Genomic DNA, 15,003 nt, shown 5'->3' on the forward strand with positions numbered 1-15,003 from the left:
ACTCACCAAAAGTCCCTGCACTGTGGGAGTCCTCAGACCTGCACAAAATGAGGTGCGCGCAGGACCTGCAGACTTCGCCCCTCATATTCAAATGTATGTCTTTCAGGTATGCATACATTTGAACAGAGCAGCTCCAGGACTGAGGAAGAGGAACTCCTCAGCCCCACACCGACATTTGTTATCACCCGAGCTGCAAGGAAGAAAAGGATGCGCAGACACCAGGTAAGCGCTTCTGTGGAGCCGAACATGACATGGAGAATCATTTTAGATGCAGGGGCCATGGTGGGGAGGAGTGGTGTCACTTTACAAGGGACATTTCGGGCAGTGGGGAACAGGATAAGGCACTGGGGGACAGGATAGGACAATGTGGGGCATGATAAGGCAATGTGGGACATGATAGGGTAATGCGGGACATAATAGGGCAATAAGGCACAGGATAGGGCAATGTGGGACAGGCTAGGGCAATGTGAGACAGGCTAGGGCAATGTGGGACATGATAGGGCAATGGGGAACAGGATGGGGCAATGTGGGACATGATGGGGCAATGGGGGACAGGATGGGGCAATGGGGGACAGGATGGGGCAATGGGGACAGGATGGGGCAATGGGGGACAGGATGGGGCAATGGGGATCAGGAAGGGGCCATTAGGAACGAGATTGTGAAAGGTGGCATAGTATAATTAGTATAATGAGGAGCAGGGGGGACTTTATGCAGAGACGTAGTATGGGGGAGATATTATAGAAAGGGCAAGTTTTGGGGGGACATTATGGAAAGGGGCACTTTGTGGGGCCATTAACAACCCCTTATGATTCCCCTTGTGCCCCCCAGCTAAAACAAAAGACCCTGTATTCACCTCTAGAAAAATGTAAAGGATTCCAGCGCGGTCTTGTAATTTTCATAAAATTCTTGTCTTTATTATTATAAATTCTTTTAAAATTACAATCCAAGGACATGCAGCATAAATAACAGTGTCCAAATCAGAGCAAAAGACCGCGCTGAAATCGTTTACATTTTTCTATATTACTGGTGACTTCAACCATCCGTGCGCTTTGCTTGGAACCTATGAGGACTGCAGCAAATTGGTGAGCTGAATGTGTACATAGATTTTTTTTCCTGTATTCACCTCTGGTGCTGGCACTGTCAGTAATCACTATTCGTGGCTCACATTACATTGTGAGATCATGGGAGCCCCACGTCCAATCACTTCCAGCTTCTGTCTCCCCAACTTAGGAATGAACTATCATTTGAGGGAACATAGGGACCCAGGATGGGAGACTTTATCAAATAAAGGCGGCCAGGATGGGGACATTATTATATAAAGGGGGCCAGGATGGGAGATATTACTATATGGGGCCAGAACGAGGAACATACATTATTGGTTTATTGTGGCAAATAGTGGAGATAATTACTGTAGGGTCAAATTAATGGACATTATTACTGCTGTAGTTTAATTTAATTTTAACAATACTGTCTTCCATGGGGGAAGAAAACTCTGATGTGGTGAAGAAATTGGGGGAAAAGTGAGGAATATGCTCTGGGAGTGATCTGATATATGTGACTGTGTGTAATTTTCTGCAGAGTCACGTAATGGCAGGAAGAAGTGATGATGGTCAGTGCTGGATGAAGAGGAAAAGTGAAGATGAATAACTTCAGCTAGAGATGTCACTGGTAAGTCAGTGTATTACATGTACATACACTATACACTATATACACAGCTCCTGTGTATAATGTCACTAATTAGTGTCACTGGTGATCACTGTATTACCTGTACACTGACACTATATGCAGAGATCCTGTGTATAATGGCACTGATGGTAATATTAAGGCTGCTTTACACGAGTCGATCTATTGTGCGATGCATCGTTGGGGTCACGGATTTTGTGACGCACTTCCGTCATTCGTAACGACATCTCCTCATGTGACAGCTCCTTGCGAGTCCAACCGATGCCTAATCGTTTGAAATTCGGCCATCGTGTACTCATCGTTTAATTCCATAAAATCGGTCAGTTTAGTCTTAATGAACGACACATTGCAAAGTGTGACACCGTGTAATCGGCCATCCTCGTAGTTGTTTGTGACATCAGTAAACGTTCAGGGCGTATTTGTGGTTTTAAATAATCACGCCTAATCTAATCGGATTGGTTGTAGCAGATGCGTTTTGATTGGTTATTACTGTTATAAAATACGGAGCTGTAGTCATGATGTGTGAACATTCAGCCTTGGCGTCATGCACAGTGTTTTATAGTGCATTACTCCTAATTTTTCTTACGTTTGTTTGTTCGCTGGATTTTCCGCCCTCACTCCTTGTTATCCCTTTTTTGTGGTAAGTTGTTATATGCAAATCTTTCCTTTTTGGATCAAAATCGACATTTGGCGTCATTATAATGTGTGTGTTTTATATATTTTAAGGTAACAGGATGTTCAGCAATGTCGAAACTGACATGTGGGTCTCCTTATGACCGAGATATTGCAGGAGGAGGAGGAAATGGACCAAAATACACGTATGAATCCTCGGCCCAAAAGATTATGGTCACGCCAATGGCTGCTTCGAAAGGATGAGATATCCCACGTGCGTCTAGTGCATGATTTACAGGAACGCAATCCGCATGATTACCGCAACTATCTACGTATGTCGGAAGAATCTTTCTCATTAGTCCTGACGCGTATCAGCCCATACATAAAGCGCAGAGTTACTTTAATGCGTAAGGCTGTTCCTGCGGAAGAAAGGTTGCTGGTGACGTTGCGCTATCTTGCCACAGGCCGTAGCGTCACTGATTTACAATATTCTGCCGGTATTTCGAGATCCCTATTAAGTTAATTAATTCCGGAGACTTGTCAGGCAATAATACATGCGTTAGCAGATTTCATGCCTTTCCCCAAGACAACTTCAGAATGGTCTGATATAGCTCATAATTTTGCGACGAGGTGGCAATTTCCCTGCTGTGGTGGTGCGATTGATGGCAAGCACATAAGAATAATTAAACCCCCAAATAGTGGTTCTTTTTTTTATAACTATAAAGGTTTCTTTAGTATAATTTTATTTGCAGTTGTTAATGCAAATTATGAATATTTAACAGTGGATGTAGGAATAAATGGCCGTGTTTCCGATGGTGGCGTTTTAGAACAAACTGATTTTGGAAAGCGATTATTTAGTTCACAATTACCTTTCCCTCCAAATTCAGGAAATGAAAATAATTTAAATTTTGTTTTTTTAGGGGATGAGGCGTTTCCTCTTCAAAGCCATCTCCTGCGTTCTTATCCCCAGACTACTTTGAGTCCCGAGCGTCGGTTTCGTGTGTTCTCATCACCAATAAATCTCAAATTTGAATCCATTGATAGTGTAGTTCTTGCCAGCTGTGTTCTGCATAATTTTTTACGCAAAAAGGATGCAGCAGCCTACATGCCCCCGGGGTATGTAGACAACATTGGCAGTGATGATTCCGATGTTGTCCCTGGAGCTTGGCGTTTTAGTGATCCACATTTGGCATCCCTGACGACACCTCAATCTTTTGGTCGTGTCCGGCATGATGCCATAATCAATCGGGATCGTTTTTGTGATTATTTGAATGCGTCATAATTTTTTTTTTTTTTTTTTTTTTTTTTTTTTAAACCAGATGATAGACCAAAGCTTGAAGAAGTGTATCAGTCAGCATGCAGATTAACCCAGACAGCACAAGATCATGTTCAATTGTTAAAAACATACATGGATGATAATGCATAACTTTGTTTTTTTTGTTATAATTTTAAACAAAACGTTTGCAGTCACAACATGTAATGATGTTTTGACCATGTTATTTTGGTGTACATAAGGCCTAAAAATATTATCAGAATGGGTAGTTAAAACACTATATAATAAATATATTTATAAAAAACATTTGGATTTTGTTTGCCTTGTTTTTTTTTGTTTTTGATAGAAAAAAACATGACAATAATTTTGTTCTCAAACTAACATTTATTGTGAAATATATACATCAAAAAGTATGTGAGTCTGAAAATGCAAAAACATTAAAGATTGTAGACAAATATTTTCTTTGTCTTATTTTGAATGCGAATTGTGTATCTAAATTAAAAAAAAAAAAAAACCTAATGAAAAAAAAATTACCGACGCCTTTTGCTTTTAACTTTTCGAGGTGGTGACAATGCAACAGATTCCCCAAGGGTTGCCACATCAGCAACAACAGATGTATTTTCTGGCAATAAATCTTCTTTTATTACTGTTGCAGATGTAAGGCGATTTTCTTGTGCCGCATGTAGGACTTGGGCGATGATTCTTTCTGCATGTAATTTTTTATTCTTTTCCAGTATTTTGCAAACATCATCAACATAATGCGCAAATCCAGATACAGGTGGACGGTCATGTTTCTCAAGTATTGACCGACAAATAGACGCCAACTCGTTTCCACGTGACAATAAAGTTGGTCTTCTCATTCTCCTTGGTAATTGCCTTTACAAAGGTCTTGATGTGGCAGGTGTTTGTTCACACGATGTTAAAGATGGATTTTGTGAGCTATTTGGAGTTTCCTGCTCTTGAGAAGTGCTTTCAGTAGCATAATCCTACATTTGTAACAAGAAAAAAAAAAAAGAAAACAAAAATAAATTAGAAAGATGTGTGAACACATTAGAGAGAAGATACGACATATTTTGGAACTACAATAATGGAAAATAAAAATTCATGTAACCCTTTTGTGTTTACAATTTTTTCTGTTGGTTATTTCTGTTGGTACATACAAAATATGTAAAAAAAAACCCACAAGCAGATCATACAACACCTTAAAAAACAAAAAAAAAATACGATCATATTGTGTAAAAATAAATTTAGGAATAAAGGTAAATATACCAATTGTGTCGCTGACTCGCTGCCAATCGCCCCATTTTGTGACTCCTGAATGGAAAGCATACTTGTTGATGACCTTGGAATCTCTTGATCTCTTGTGAAGTCAAGTAGATCAAAATACCACAGCCGTGGGACATAAAGATCGGCAGTCGCAGCCCCTGAACGTTGTGACTCCTCGACTTTATTGAGTTCCTTTTTATATACAGTGCGTATTCCTTGTATTTTTTTCTTGATAAGATTTACATCCACAGGCTCATTAGGAAAATGGTTTTTATAGATAGTAATCAGATCCGCATAAGCTGCTTGTTTGATGCGTTTGTTACTATATTCAGGCGATTTAATTTTCCAAAGACAGGTTAATGTGCGATATTTTTCAATGAAATCACGCAAAAATAATTCGTTTTGATGAGCCGTCATCTGGGAATGAATATATGAGAACATTTTATTTGACACTGTTATAATAAACATGTAATCTTTTTTCTTTTTAAAAGAACAAAAAATAAAAAAATAAAACAACAACAAAAACATTATTATGTTTCAAAAAACATAATACACGATAAAAACTACACAAATAAAAATAAAAAAAAAAAACAAAAAACATTGTGAACGGCTAAATGACACAATAAAAAACCATACAAAACAAAATTTAACCGACCTTTGGAGGATAGATACTCTGAATTCGTCATAAACCAGACCACAAACAACAAACAAGATTGATGCTAATGACACACGAGGCAACAAAGACAGACGCAGAAGAGAAACTATATATATGGTATGTAACCAATCAACCACATTAGCAGAACTGGATTGAGCAGGTCAGAAGAATTCAGGGCGTGCAACAATCCAGACAACGTCACGGAGGGCTGTATAGTTTGCCTAATTACGCCCATACAAAAGGCAGATTGACCAAAGGAAAACATGTGTGAAGCCTTTTGGACGTCCGCCATGGCCAATCAATATATCGATGAGCGCTTTGTGGTTGTTTGACAACACTCAACGTGTGACACATGGACAACTACCTATCAGCGATACAAACAAAAAAAAAAAGACTTTGCCAAATAAATCGCACGATGGATTGACTCGTGTAAAGCAGCCTTTAGTGTTATTAGTATTGTGGTTTTTATGTATGATCATTATTGTACTATTATTCGGGCACTGTGTGTTGGTAATATGTGGTTTGGTCACAGTGTGGTGGTGTTTCTCTGTTGTATGTGGTATTATTTGGTCATTTATGTGGTCTGGTCATAGTGTTGAGTATTTCTCCCTTGCATCTGGTAATATTCTTCGGTCATTATGTGGCGCCCTGGACAAGCCAGGGGCCACAGATAACAACACCTACACACCCCACATTCCCGGTCAGGCACACCGAAGTCAGACACAAACCCTTGTTGCCTTCCTCCAGGGGCTGATGTCCACACCAGGGGGTGGGCCAGGCAGTTGGCCCTGCCCACCAAGGAGTTCACAGTCCTGGAGGCGGGAAAAGTAAGGCAGAGAGAGAGAGGAGATGAGTTTTGAGTAGAGGTGAGAGAGGAGTGAAGTGGCAGTTAAGCAGACTGAAGTTGGTCCGGGTGTGTGGCCCGGACAGATCAGCAAGGTTGGCAGACGGTGGTGACCGTCTGCAGGAGTGGCCTATTGGAGCTAACCGTAAGGACCGTGGATGGGCGGTGGCCCGGCGGTACCGGACCGGTACGCAAAGAGAAGCCAGCACCACCCGGCAGGGGCTTACGGACCCCGGCAAGGCTAGGAGTCGCCGTGAATTTGCCAAATCCGTTAGCGAAGGGAACCTCCTGGGTTTCCCAGCAGCCAAGTCCCGTCAGAAGGCAACCGTCCAACCGAGAGAGGGAAACACAGTCACCGCCAAGGCTAAAGTTCCCAGGGCCAGAGCCTGCGGGCAAAAGGGGCTCCTTCAGCACCCATCCAAGCTGGGGAGCGGGTTACCGGTGGGAACCCATTGGAACCGTTACACTACATAGGTGCAGGGAAAGGCAGTCACCATCAACCTGCCGGGAGGAGAAACACCGCAGCCGTCTGTGGGACCCGTCCATCCAGCCGTGTGTTTTACCGAGAACTGTGTCCTCATCATTGGCTGAGTGAGTACCACCGTGCCGTGCAGCACAGCGCTACCCCCACGGCCCTGCACCTCGCCAGGCCCCGTAACCCGCCTGCCATCCATCCTTCCCCTCTCACCGGGCCCCGGGACAACCAACCCCCCTACCCACGGAGGGGAGAACCAACATCCAAGCTGCTCCCTGTCATCGCTCCCGGGATCCCCGTCCAGAGCAGCGGTGGTGTCACAACCTCACCACAACCGTGGGTGGCGTCACGGACAATATCCCTCAACCCAAACCACCCCGTTTCACTCATGGGCGAGAAACGCCGCTCGAGTCCCCGGGATCCGGCCCACCGCTCGAGCCACCACCGAGCAGCAGCAGAAGCCGGACCCGAGCAGTGGGAGAGCGCAGCGTCCCCTCCTCTGCCCGCGACAACTTGGCGTCACAAACAGGATCTTACCGCTCTGCCATCTGGTAGTGGTGCGCCTTGTTACCGCCGGAGGTGTCCGGCCGAAAAATTGGAGAAGCCGCTATCTTGGGCGCGAAAAATTCCCGAGCGTCTCCTTAAGTAGTGGAGGCGCGAAGGCCAAAACCCCGCCCCTGTAGAAGAGGAGCGGGAAAGAGACTAAGGGGGAAGGAAACAAGATGTCTGCGCCCGACGGAGCCGCTGGAGGAGCGGCGGACGCAGTCGTGGGAGCACCCGTAGATGGGAATGGGCCTGCCCAGGTCCAGGCCGCGCTGGCGGGGGGCGCCGCGGCCCCAACTCTCGCTCAGGTGATACTGTTCTCTTTGCCCTATGTGCCCGGAGCTGCCTGGCTACCACAGTACGATGGGAAACCTGATGCCTTGCAGGTTTTCCGAAAAAACTTAGTCCACTGCTAGAGCTGTACCCCCTGACTGATAAGCAACGTGCAGCGCTAGTGCTGGGGCAGCTAACCGGCGCGGCTGAGCAAGAGGCGGAGACCTGGGCCGAGGGGGACCGGTCCTCTGTTGCCACCATCTTTGAGAAGCTGCAGACTGCCTTTGAGACCCGTACCGAAGCAGAGTTGCGGATGCAGTTCTATCAATGCTGGCAACGGCCTGCAGATAGCATTCGGGACTATGCCTTGCGCCTGCAAACCGCACTCCGCACACTGAAGCGGGTGGACACCATCAACAGTGCGGACAGTAACAATATGCTAAGTGAGCAGTTTGTGCAGGGGATGAGGTCCTCAGAAGACCACAAACAACTTCGGCTGTGTGCCCTAGAACACCCGGATATGGACTTTGCCGTATTAAAGGAGCGGGCCATTAAAGCTCAGCAACCCCCTGCATCTGAAGCCCCTGAGCCAGCCCCGTGGCCGGTTGAGACTGCTCCCGTCGTTGTGACCCCTACCCCGCCAGCACCTCCAGTGCCTGCAGTCCCAAGCGGAACGATGGAAGAACTCGCTGCTCAAGTTCGCCGCATGGATGGGGACCTCGCTAAGATCCTCGCCGCACACCAGCCTCCGACCAGATCCCAGGCCCCGGTGAAGATGCAGCTTGCCGACAGCCCTCAGGACGTCCCCTGGATGCAGTGGAGAAGGGCCAATGACTCACGGTATGGACCCCGAATCTGTTACAGGTGCAGCAAACCCGGCCACTACTCCCAACGGTGTCCGTTAAACGAGCAACCCCTGGGGCCATGGGCCAATCCTCAGGAGTAGAACCCCATGGCCCCCCAGACTGGCGGGACCAGTACTTTGGGGCCCGGCCCATCATCCCCGTGGCTGTGGACGGCATACCGGTGATTGCTCTCCTGGACACTGGATCATAGTAACCACCATACGATACACACTGTATCAACGGTATTGGGGAAAAGACGAACTGGCTCCCCCAGATGCCAGTATGACACTGATTGCTGCTGATGGACTCCCATTGACCCAAATGGGGTACAAACAAGTGGCCATGACTGTGGGACGAGCTGAACTGCAACACCAGGGTATAATTGTGATAATGAATGAACCCAGTGATCATAACCCGAAGGTAGTGCTAGGGTCTAACGTGATGGAGCACTGTATGAGTGATGTGCTGTCCCTACTGCAGCAGCTGGCCGCTACGGTGGCGGGGAGCCGGCAGAGATCTGTGCAGCGTGAGATCCAAGCCCTGATGTACCGCCAACATGTGAACTCGCCAGGAGGAGAGATTGGTGGGGTAAGAGTGATGGATGTTGCCCCTTTGTTTGTGCCTCCCAGGAGCGAGATGATGACTTGGTGTAGGGCAGCAGTAGGGCCCCAGGGACGTGACTACCCCGCCATGATAGAGCCCATGCCCTCTGAACACTGGCCCACAGTAATGGTGTAACGCCTGCCTGGATCCACAGACTCAGATGGGCTGTAACGGGGAGGTTAGAGGGAAGCCACTCACCAAGTAGGACCCCAGAACCCTGAAATCCTTTAACCCCTATACAGGGATTTGGAATTACACAGGGAACTGGAGATCACTACCTGTGGAAAGCTGCAGTCCGATGAGAGTAGTAGTCAGGCAGGGTCAAACCAGGAATAGCGGAACAGGGACAGAATCGGCAGGCAATGACGTAGTCAGCAAATGTAGCAGAGGTCAGATCCGGGTCGGGCAGCAAGGTACAAAAACAGTAGGCAGAAGAGTAGTCAAAACACGCAGAAGTCAACACAGGAATCACCAACAGAATAGGATGTAACAGGAGCCAGGAAAATCAGAACTATATCTGGCAGTAATCATATGACAGGAGGGAAAATAAGAAGGGTGTGGTGTCTTCCCATTGGCTGTAGCTGAACGCTGGCAACTTCAGCTGGAAGACACATGCCACCCACAGTCAGCCAGCGGTACTACAGATCCCAAGCTAACCCAGCCCAGTGGATGATCGAAGCCTGCGCCCACTGGTGCTGCTGGCATCGACTTCTCTCCCATCACCAGCACCATCCACGGCAGGAACACGGCGTCGCCTGGCGATCGGAGCAGATCGGTTCTATTGGAGTGGAATGCGGGAATCTGTAGAGGCCTGGTGCCGAGAATGTGGCCCTTGCAAGCTGAGAAGGAAGGATGAGGCCAGCCAGAAGGCGCCCCTACACCCGATCATTACACATCAACCGCTGGAGCTGGTTGCCCTGGACCATGTAAAGCTCACCCCCAGCCGAAGTGGGTACACCTACGCTCTAACCATTGTAGACCACTATTCAAGGTTCATGGTGGTTGTCCCAGTCAAAGACCTAACTGGCCGTACCGCCGCTAGAGCGTTCCAGGCTTATTTCTGCCGACCACATGGATACCCTGAGAAGGTGCTTACTGACCAAGGCCCGGCCTTTGAAGCGGAGGTATTCCATGAATTTTGTCAGTTCTACGACTGCAAGAAAATCCGGACCACGCCTTACCATGCCCAAACCAACGGCATGTGTGAAAAGATGAACCACCTGGTCCTGGGCCTCCTCAAGATGTTGCCGCTAGAAGAGCGGAACCTGTGGCCAGAGAAGCTACCTGACTTGGTCGACATGTACAACAATATCCCTTCCAGCTCAACGAAATGCACCCCAGCATACCTGATGAGGGTTCGCCCCGGCCGGCTACCGGTGGATCTGGACATGGGGTTGGAAGCCCCAGAAGCACTCCCTTCGACAGCTGAATGGGACACTCGGCGGAGGGTGCAGTATCTACAAATTCAGGAGTACGTTGAGAAGAACTTGAGTCGGAGTCGGGAACAACAGGAGCAGCGCTTCAACCAGAAGGCGTCTGCTGGCCCTTTCCAGCCTGGGGATGTAGTGCTGAAGCGAAAGAGGAGGACCCACAAGCTGGATGATAAATGGGAACAGACCCCATATGTCATACAGCCCACAGGATGGGAAGATGGGAAGGCCTTCCAGATCAGTCGTGACCAAGGGGGCACTTTGGCCACGGTTTCCCAGGACCATCTCAAGAGGTGCCCACCAGCATTGAGGGCAGCGGCTGAAGCTCCGGTTCCTAGACCAGCGGAGAAGGCAAAAGAGGTAATCCACACCGTGATGGGTGACTTTCCAGCAGACTGGCCTACACAGAATGGCGCGGTGATTCTTCCAGTGATACTGTTCCCACAACCCGTGGATGAGGAAGTGATGGAAGTGGTCAACCATGAGCCAGTGCCCAGGGATGAACCTGTACCCAGCTCCCCTATGCCTCCGCCTGCCCCACACGATAGCAGGGAAGAGGAACTGATTGTTCCCTCTGTCCCACTGCCTGTACCCACTGACACCGGACCCCAGAGGTCCACTAGTCCTAACCTAGGTAGACCCCCACTTAGGTACAGGGAAACTACTCTTTAAAGGGGGGAAATTGTGTCTGTATGTGTTGAAAGTACCGTTTAAAAGTTGAAAATGAATGATAAGAATGATTAACCGAAGATTTGCCTGATTGACAAGCCGTGATTGAAACCGGTCGTAGCCGGCACCGTTGTCCCCGTGGGGACTGTTTTCAAGTTTTGCATAAGGGACTCCTTATGGACAAGCCTGAGAACTTGCAGGGCAACCATGAACTTGTGGCTTGTAAATAATTATGTTTGTGGCTTTCACCGTTGCCGCCTCCGGAGAGGCAGATTGGAGGAAGGGCCCGCAGTGGAGCAGGCTGGGGCCCAGCCACCACCGGAACCGGTGGCGATCCTCTGGGGGTTTCAGGGATTCCCCATGGACGTGGGTCCCCTGAAAAGGACAGAACCCGCTCGGGTAACTTGTGCTGGACTGGGGTCAAGGGGTGCTGCCTGTTTGCTTAGGGGCAGCATCAGGGCCAGGTTACTTGGGTGGGAGAGAGCGGAAGCCGTAACCGTTTTGCAACGTTTAAGTAAGAGTACCTCCCGATGTGGGAAGATGTTATTATAATTGTAACCTGTTTTACCGTTATCTTTTCCAGTTTGTGAAAATAAAACCGGTGATGGACGGGCAGCCTACGGATGGTCTGCATTTTACTAAGGGGGAATGTGGTGCCCTGGACAAGCCAGGGGCCACAGATAACAACACCTACACACCCCACACTCCCGGTCAGGCAAACCGAAGTCAGACACAAACCCTTGTTGCCTTCCTCCAGGGGCTGATGTCCACACCAGGGGGAGGGCCAGGCGGTTGGCCCCGCCCAACGAGGAGTTCACAGTCCTGGAGGCGGTAAAAGTAAGGCAGAGAGAGAGAGGAGATAAGTTTTGAGTAGCGGTGAGAGAGAAGTGAAGTGGCAGTTAAGCAGACTGAAGTTGGTCCGGGTGTGTGGCCCGGACAGATCAGCAAGGTTGGCAGACGGTGGTGACCGTCTGCAGGAGTGGCCTAATGGAGCTAACCGTAAGGACCTGTGGACGGGCGGTGGCCCGGCAGTACCGGACCGGTACGCAAAGAGAAGCCAGCACCTCCCGGCAGGGGCTTATGGACCCCGGCAAGGCTAGGAGTCGCCGTGAATTTGCCAAATCCGTTAGCGAAGGGAACTTCCTGGGTTTCCCAGCAGCCAAGTTCCATCAGAAGGCAACAGTCCAACCGAGAGAGGGAAACACAGTCACCGCCAAGGCTAAAGTTCCCAGGGCCAGGGCCTGTGGGCAAAAGGGGCTCCTTCAGCACCCATCCAAGCTGGGGAGCGGGTTACCGGTGGGAACCCATTGGAACTGTTACACTACATAGGTGCAGGGAAAGGCAGTCACCATCAACCTGCCGGGAGGAGAAACACCGCAGCCGTCTGTGGGACCCGTCCATCCAGCCGTGTGTTTTACCGAGAACTGTGTCCTCATCATTGGCTGAGTGAGTACCACCGTGCCGTGCGGCACAGCGCTGCCCCCGCGACCCTGCACCTCGCCAGGCCCCGTAACCCGCCTGCCATCCATCCTTCCCCCCTCACCGGGCCCCGGGACAACCAACCCCCCTACCCACGGAGGGGAGAACCAACATCCAAGCTGCTCCCTGTCATCGCTCCCGGGATCCCCGTCCAGAGCAGCGGTGGTGTCACAACCTCACCACAACTGTGGGTGGCGTCACGGACAATATCCCTAAACCCAAACCACCCCCTTTCACTCACGGGCGAGGAACGCCGCTCGAGTCCCCGGGATCCGGCCCACCGCTCGAGCCACCACCGAGCAGCAGCAGCAGCCGGACCCGAGCAGTGGGAGAGTGCAGCGTCCCCTCCTCTGCCCGCGACAACTATGTGCTCTTATTATGGTGTGGCAGTATTTCTTGTATGTGGTTGTATTTGGTTACATGGTTATGTGGTGGTAATATGTTATTGGTCATGGTGTGGCGGTATTTCTCCCTTGTATGTGGTATTATTGGTCTTGGTAGTGGATTGTGTTGTGTCTGGAGGTCACTTTTTCTCTCTATCAATAAAGGGAAGATTATTTCCAGTAAAGATTAAATTCTTCAATGTTTAACCCCTCCCTGTCCTGTGACTATTACACTATAGCAAATATACTAAGTAATCGCCTATTCTAAGGCCATGTGACCATGTTGAGCATTTGGTCATTATTTTACATCAGTATTTGTAGCGAAAACCAGGAGTGGTAAAATCAGAGGAAAAGTATAATAAAAACACCTCTGCATTTTTAACCCACTCCTAGTTTTGGCTTAGAAACACTGATGTAACATACTGACCATATACTGAACGTATGAACGTGGCCTTAGGATAAGTGATAACGTATTCATTGGTGGGGGTCCGACTGCTGGGACCTGCACCGATCGTGCAACTTTTATCCCCAAGAAAGTGGAGCTGATGTCCGACTCGTTCCCTGATCCATTCATTCAATAAGTGATCATCTAACTAACCTGTGGATCGGTGATAACTTGTTTTCACCAAAGATCTCCCTTACTGCAAACTACTGTAATTATACATCAGTTATGGTACACACAGGGCCGTATTTACCATTAGGCACCCGTGGTCCCGTGCCTGGGGTGGCAGGATGCGGGGGGGCGGCACCTTCTAGCAGTAAAAAAAAAAATTTTTTTTTACACATCCATTAAATCCGCTGTATTTTTGGAGGAGGGAGGGGGAGAGGCGCACCTCCATTTATTTGTATCCGCGTCAATTAAGACGCGAATGCAGACAAACTGCGGCGGCAGGGCACAGAGAGCTGATTGACCTCGGAACTGCCGGCGCCTGCACTTCCGGGGTCACAGGCGTTCCAATCAGCTCCTTCCTCTGTGCTGCGTCCAATGCTGTGTGGACGTCACATGCAGAGCTCACAGCAGGACGCCGTAAAGGACGCCGCGATGGAAGCCGGTGTCGGAAGAGGATACTCACATGAGCCAGGAAGATGACGGCGGGCCCTGGAGCAGGTAAGTGCTAATGCAGACCGGAGATCTGCGCATGTGGTGGGGAGAGAGAGGCTGATACTGGGGGAGACTTGGGGGAAGAGAAGCTGATACTGGGGGAGGCTGGGAGGAGAGAGTCTGATGCTGGGGGAGGCTGGGAGGGAGGAGGCTGATGCTGGGGGAGGCTGATGCTTTGGGAGGCTGATGCTGGGGGAGGGTAGGAGGGGGGAGGCTGATGCTGGGGGAGGCTGATGCTGGGGGACGCTAGGAGGGGGGACCATTCTAAGTCTGAACTGGGTGCAAAAAACCTAAAAAAACATCACTATGGGGAGATAAGGTATGCACACCAGTGACTATGTAAGGGGAATACATGGAATAGCAGAAACTGCTGTGTGAATACTGACTTGAAAAATCCAATAGCTATATGAAGAGTGAAAATGTGAAAAATGGAATCTGCATTACTGCCATGAACATATGAATCAAGAGAAATTTAGCTACTGAATTGATCAATGCAATAGAGCCCCAACACTACGCCAAAGTATTTCTCTACGTTGGGGTCCCTAGCTTGTGTGTGTCCTCTCATGCAGTTAAAAAACTTACCGTGTGTGGGAAGCTGAGACCCAGGCTATTTATGCGTATTATATGGATTGGCAATAGGTGTGGTGGGGAGGGTTCACAAACGAAAAACTACTAACAATAACGAATAACGTTTGGAACACCATTCTAAGTCTGAACTGGGTGCAAAAAACCTAAAAAAACATCACTATGGGGAGATAAGGTATGCACACCAGTGACTATGTAAGGGGAATACATGGAATAGCAGAAACTGCTGTGTGAATACTGACTTGAAAAATCCAATAGCTATATGAAGAGTGAAAATGTGAAA

The sequence above is a fragment of the Anomaloglossus baeobatrachus genome, chromosome 6 (genome assembly GCF_048569485.1).
Source record: "Anomaloglossus baeobatrachus isolate aAnoBae1 chromosome 6, aAnoBae1.hap1, whole genome shotgun sequence".
Lineage (NCBI taxonomy): Eukaryota > Metazoa > Chordata > Amphibia > Anura > Aromobatidae > Anomaloglossus > Anomaloglossus baeobatrachus.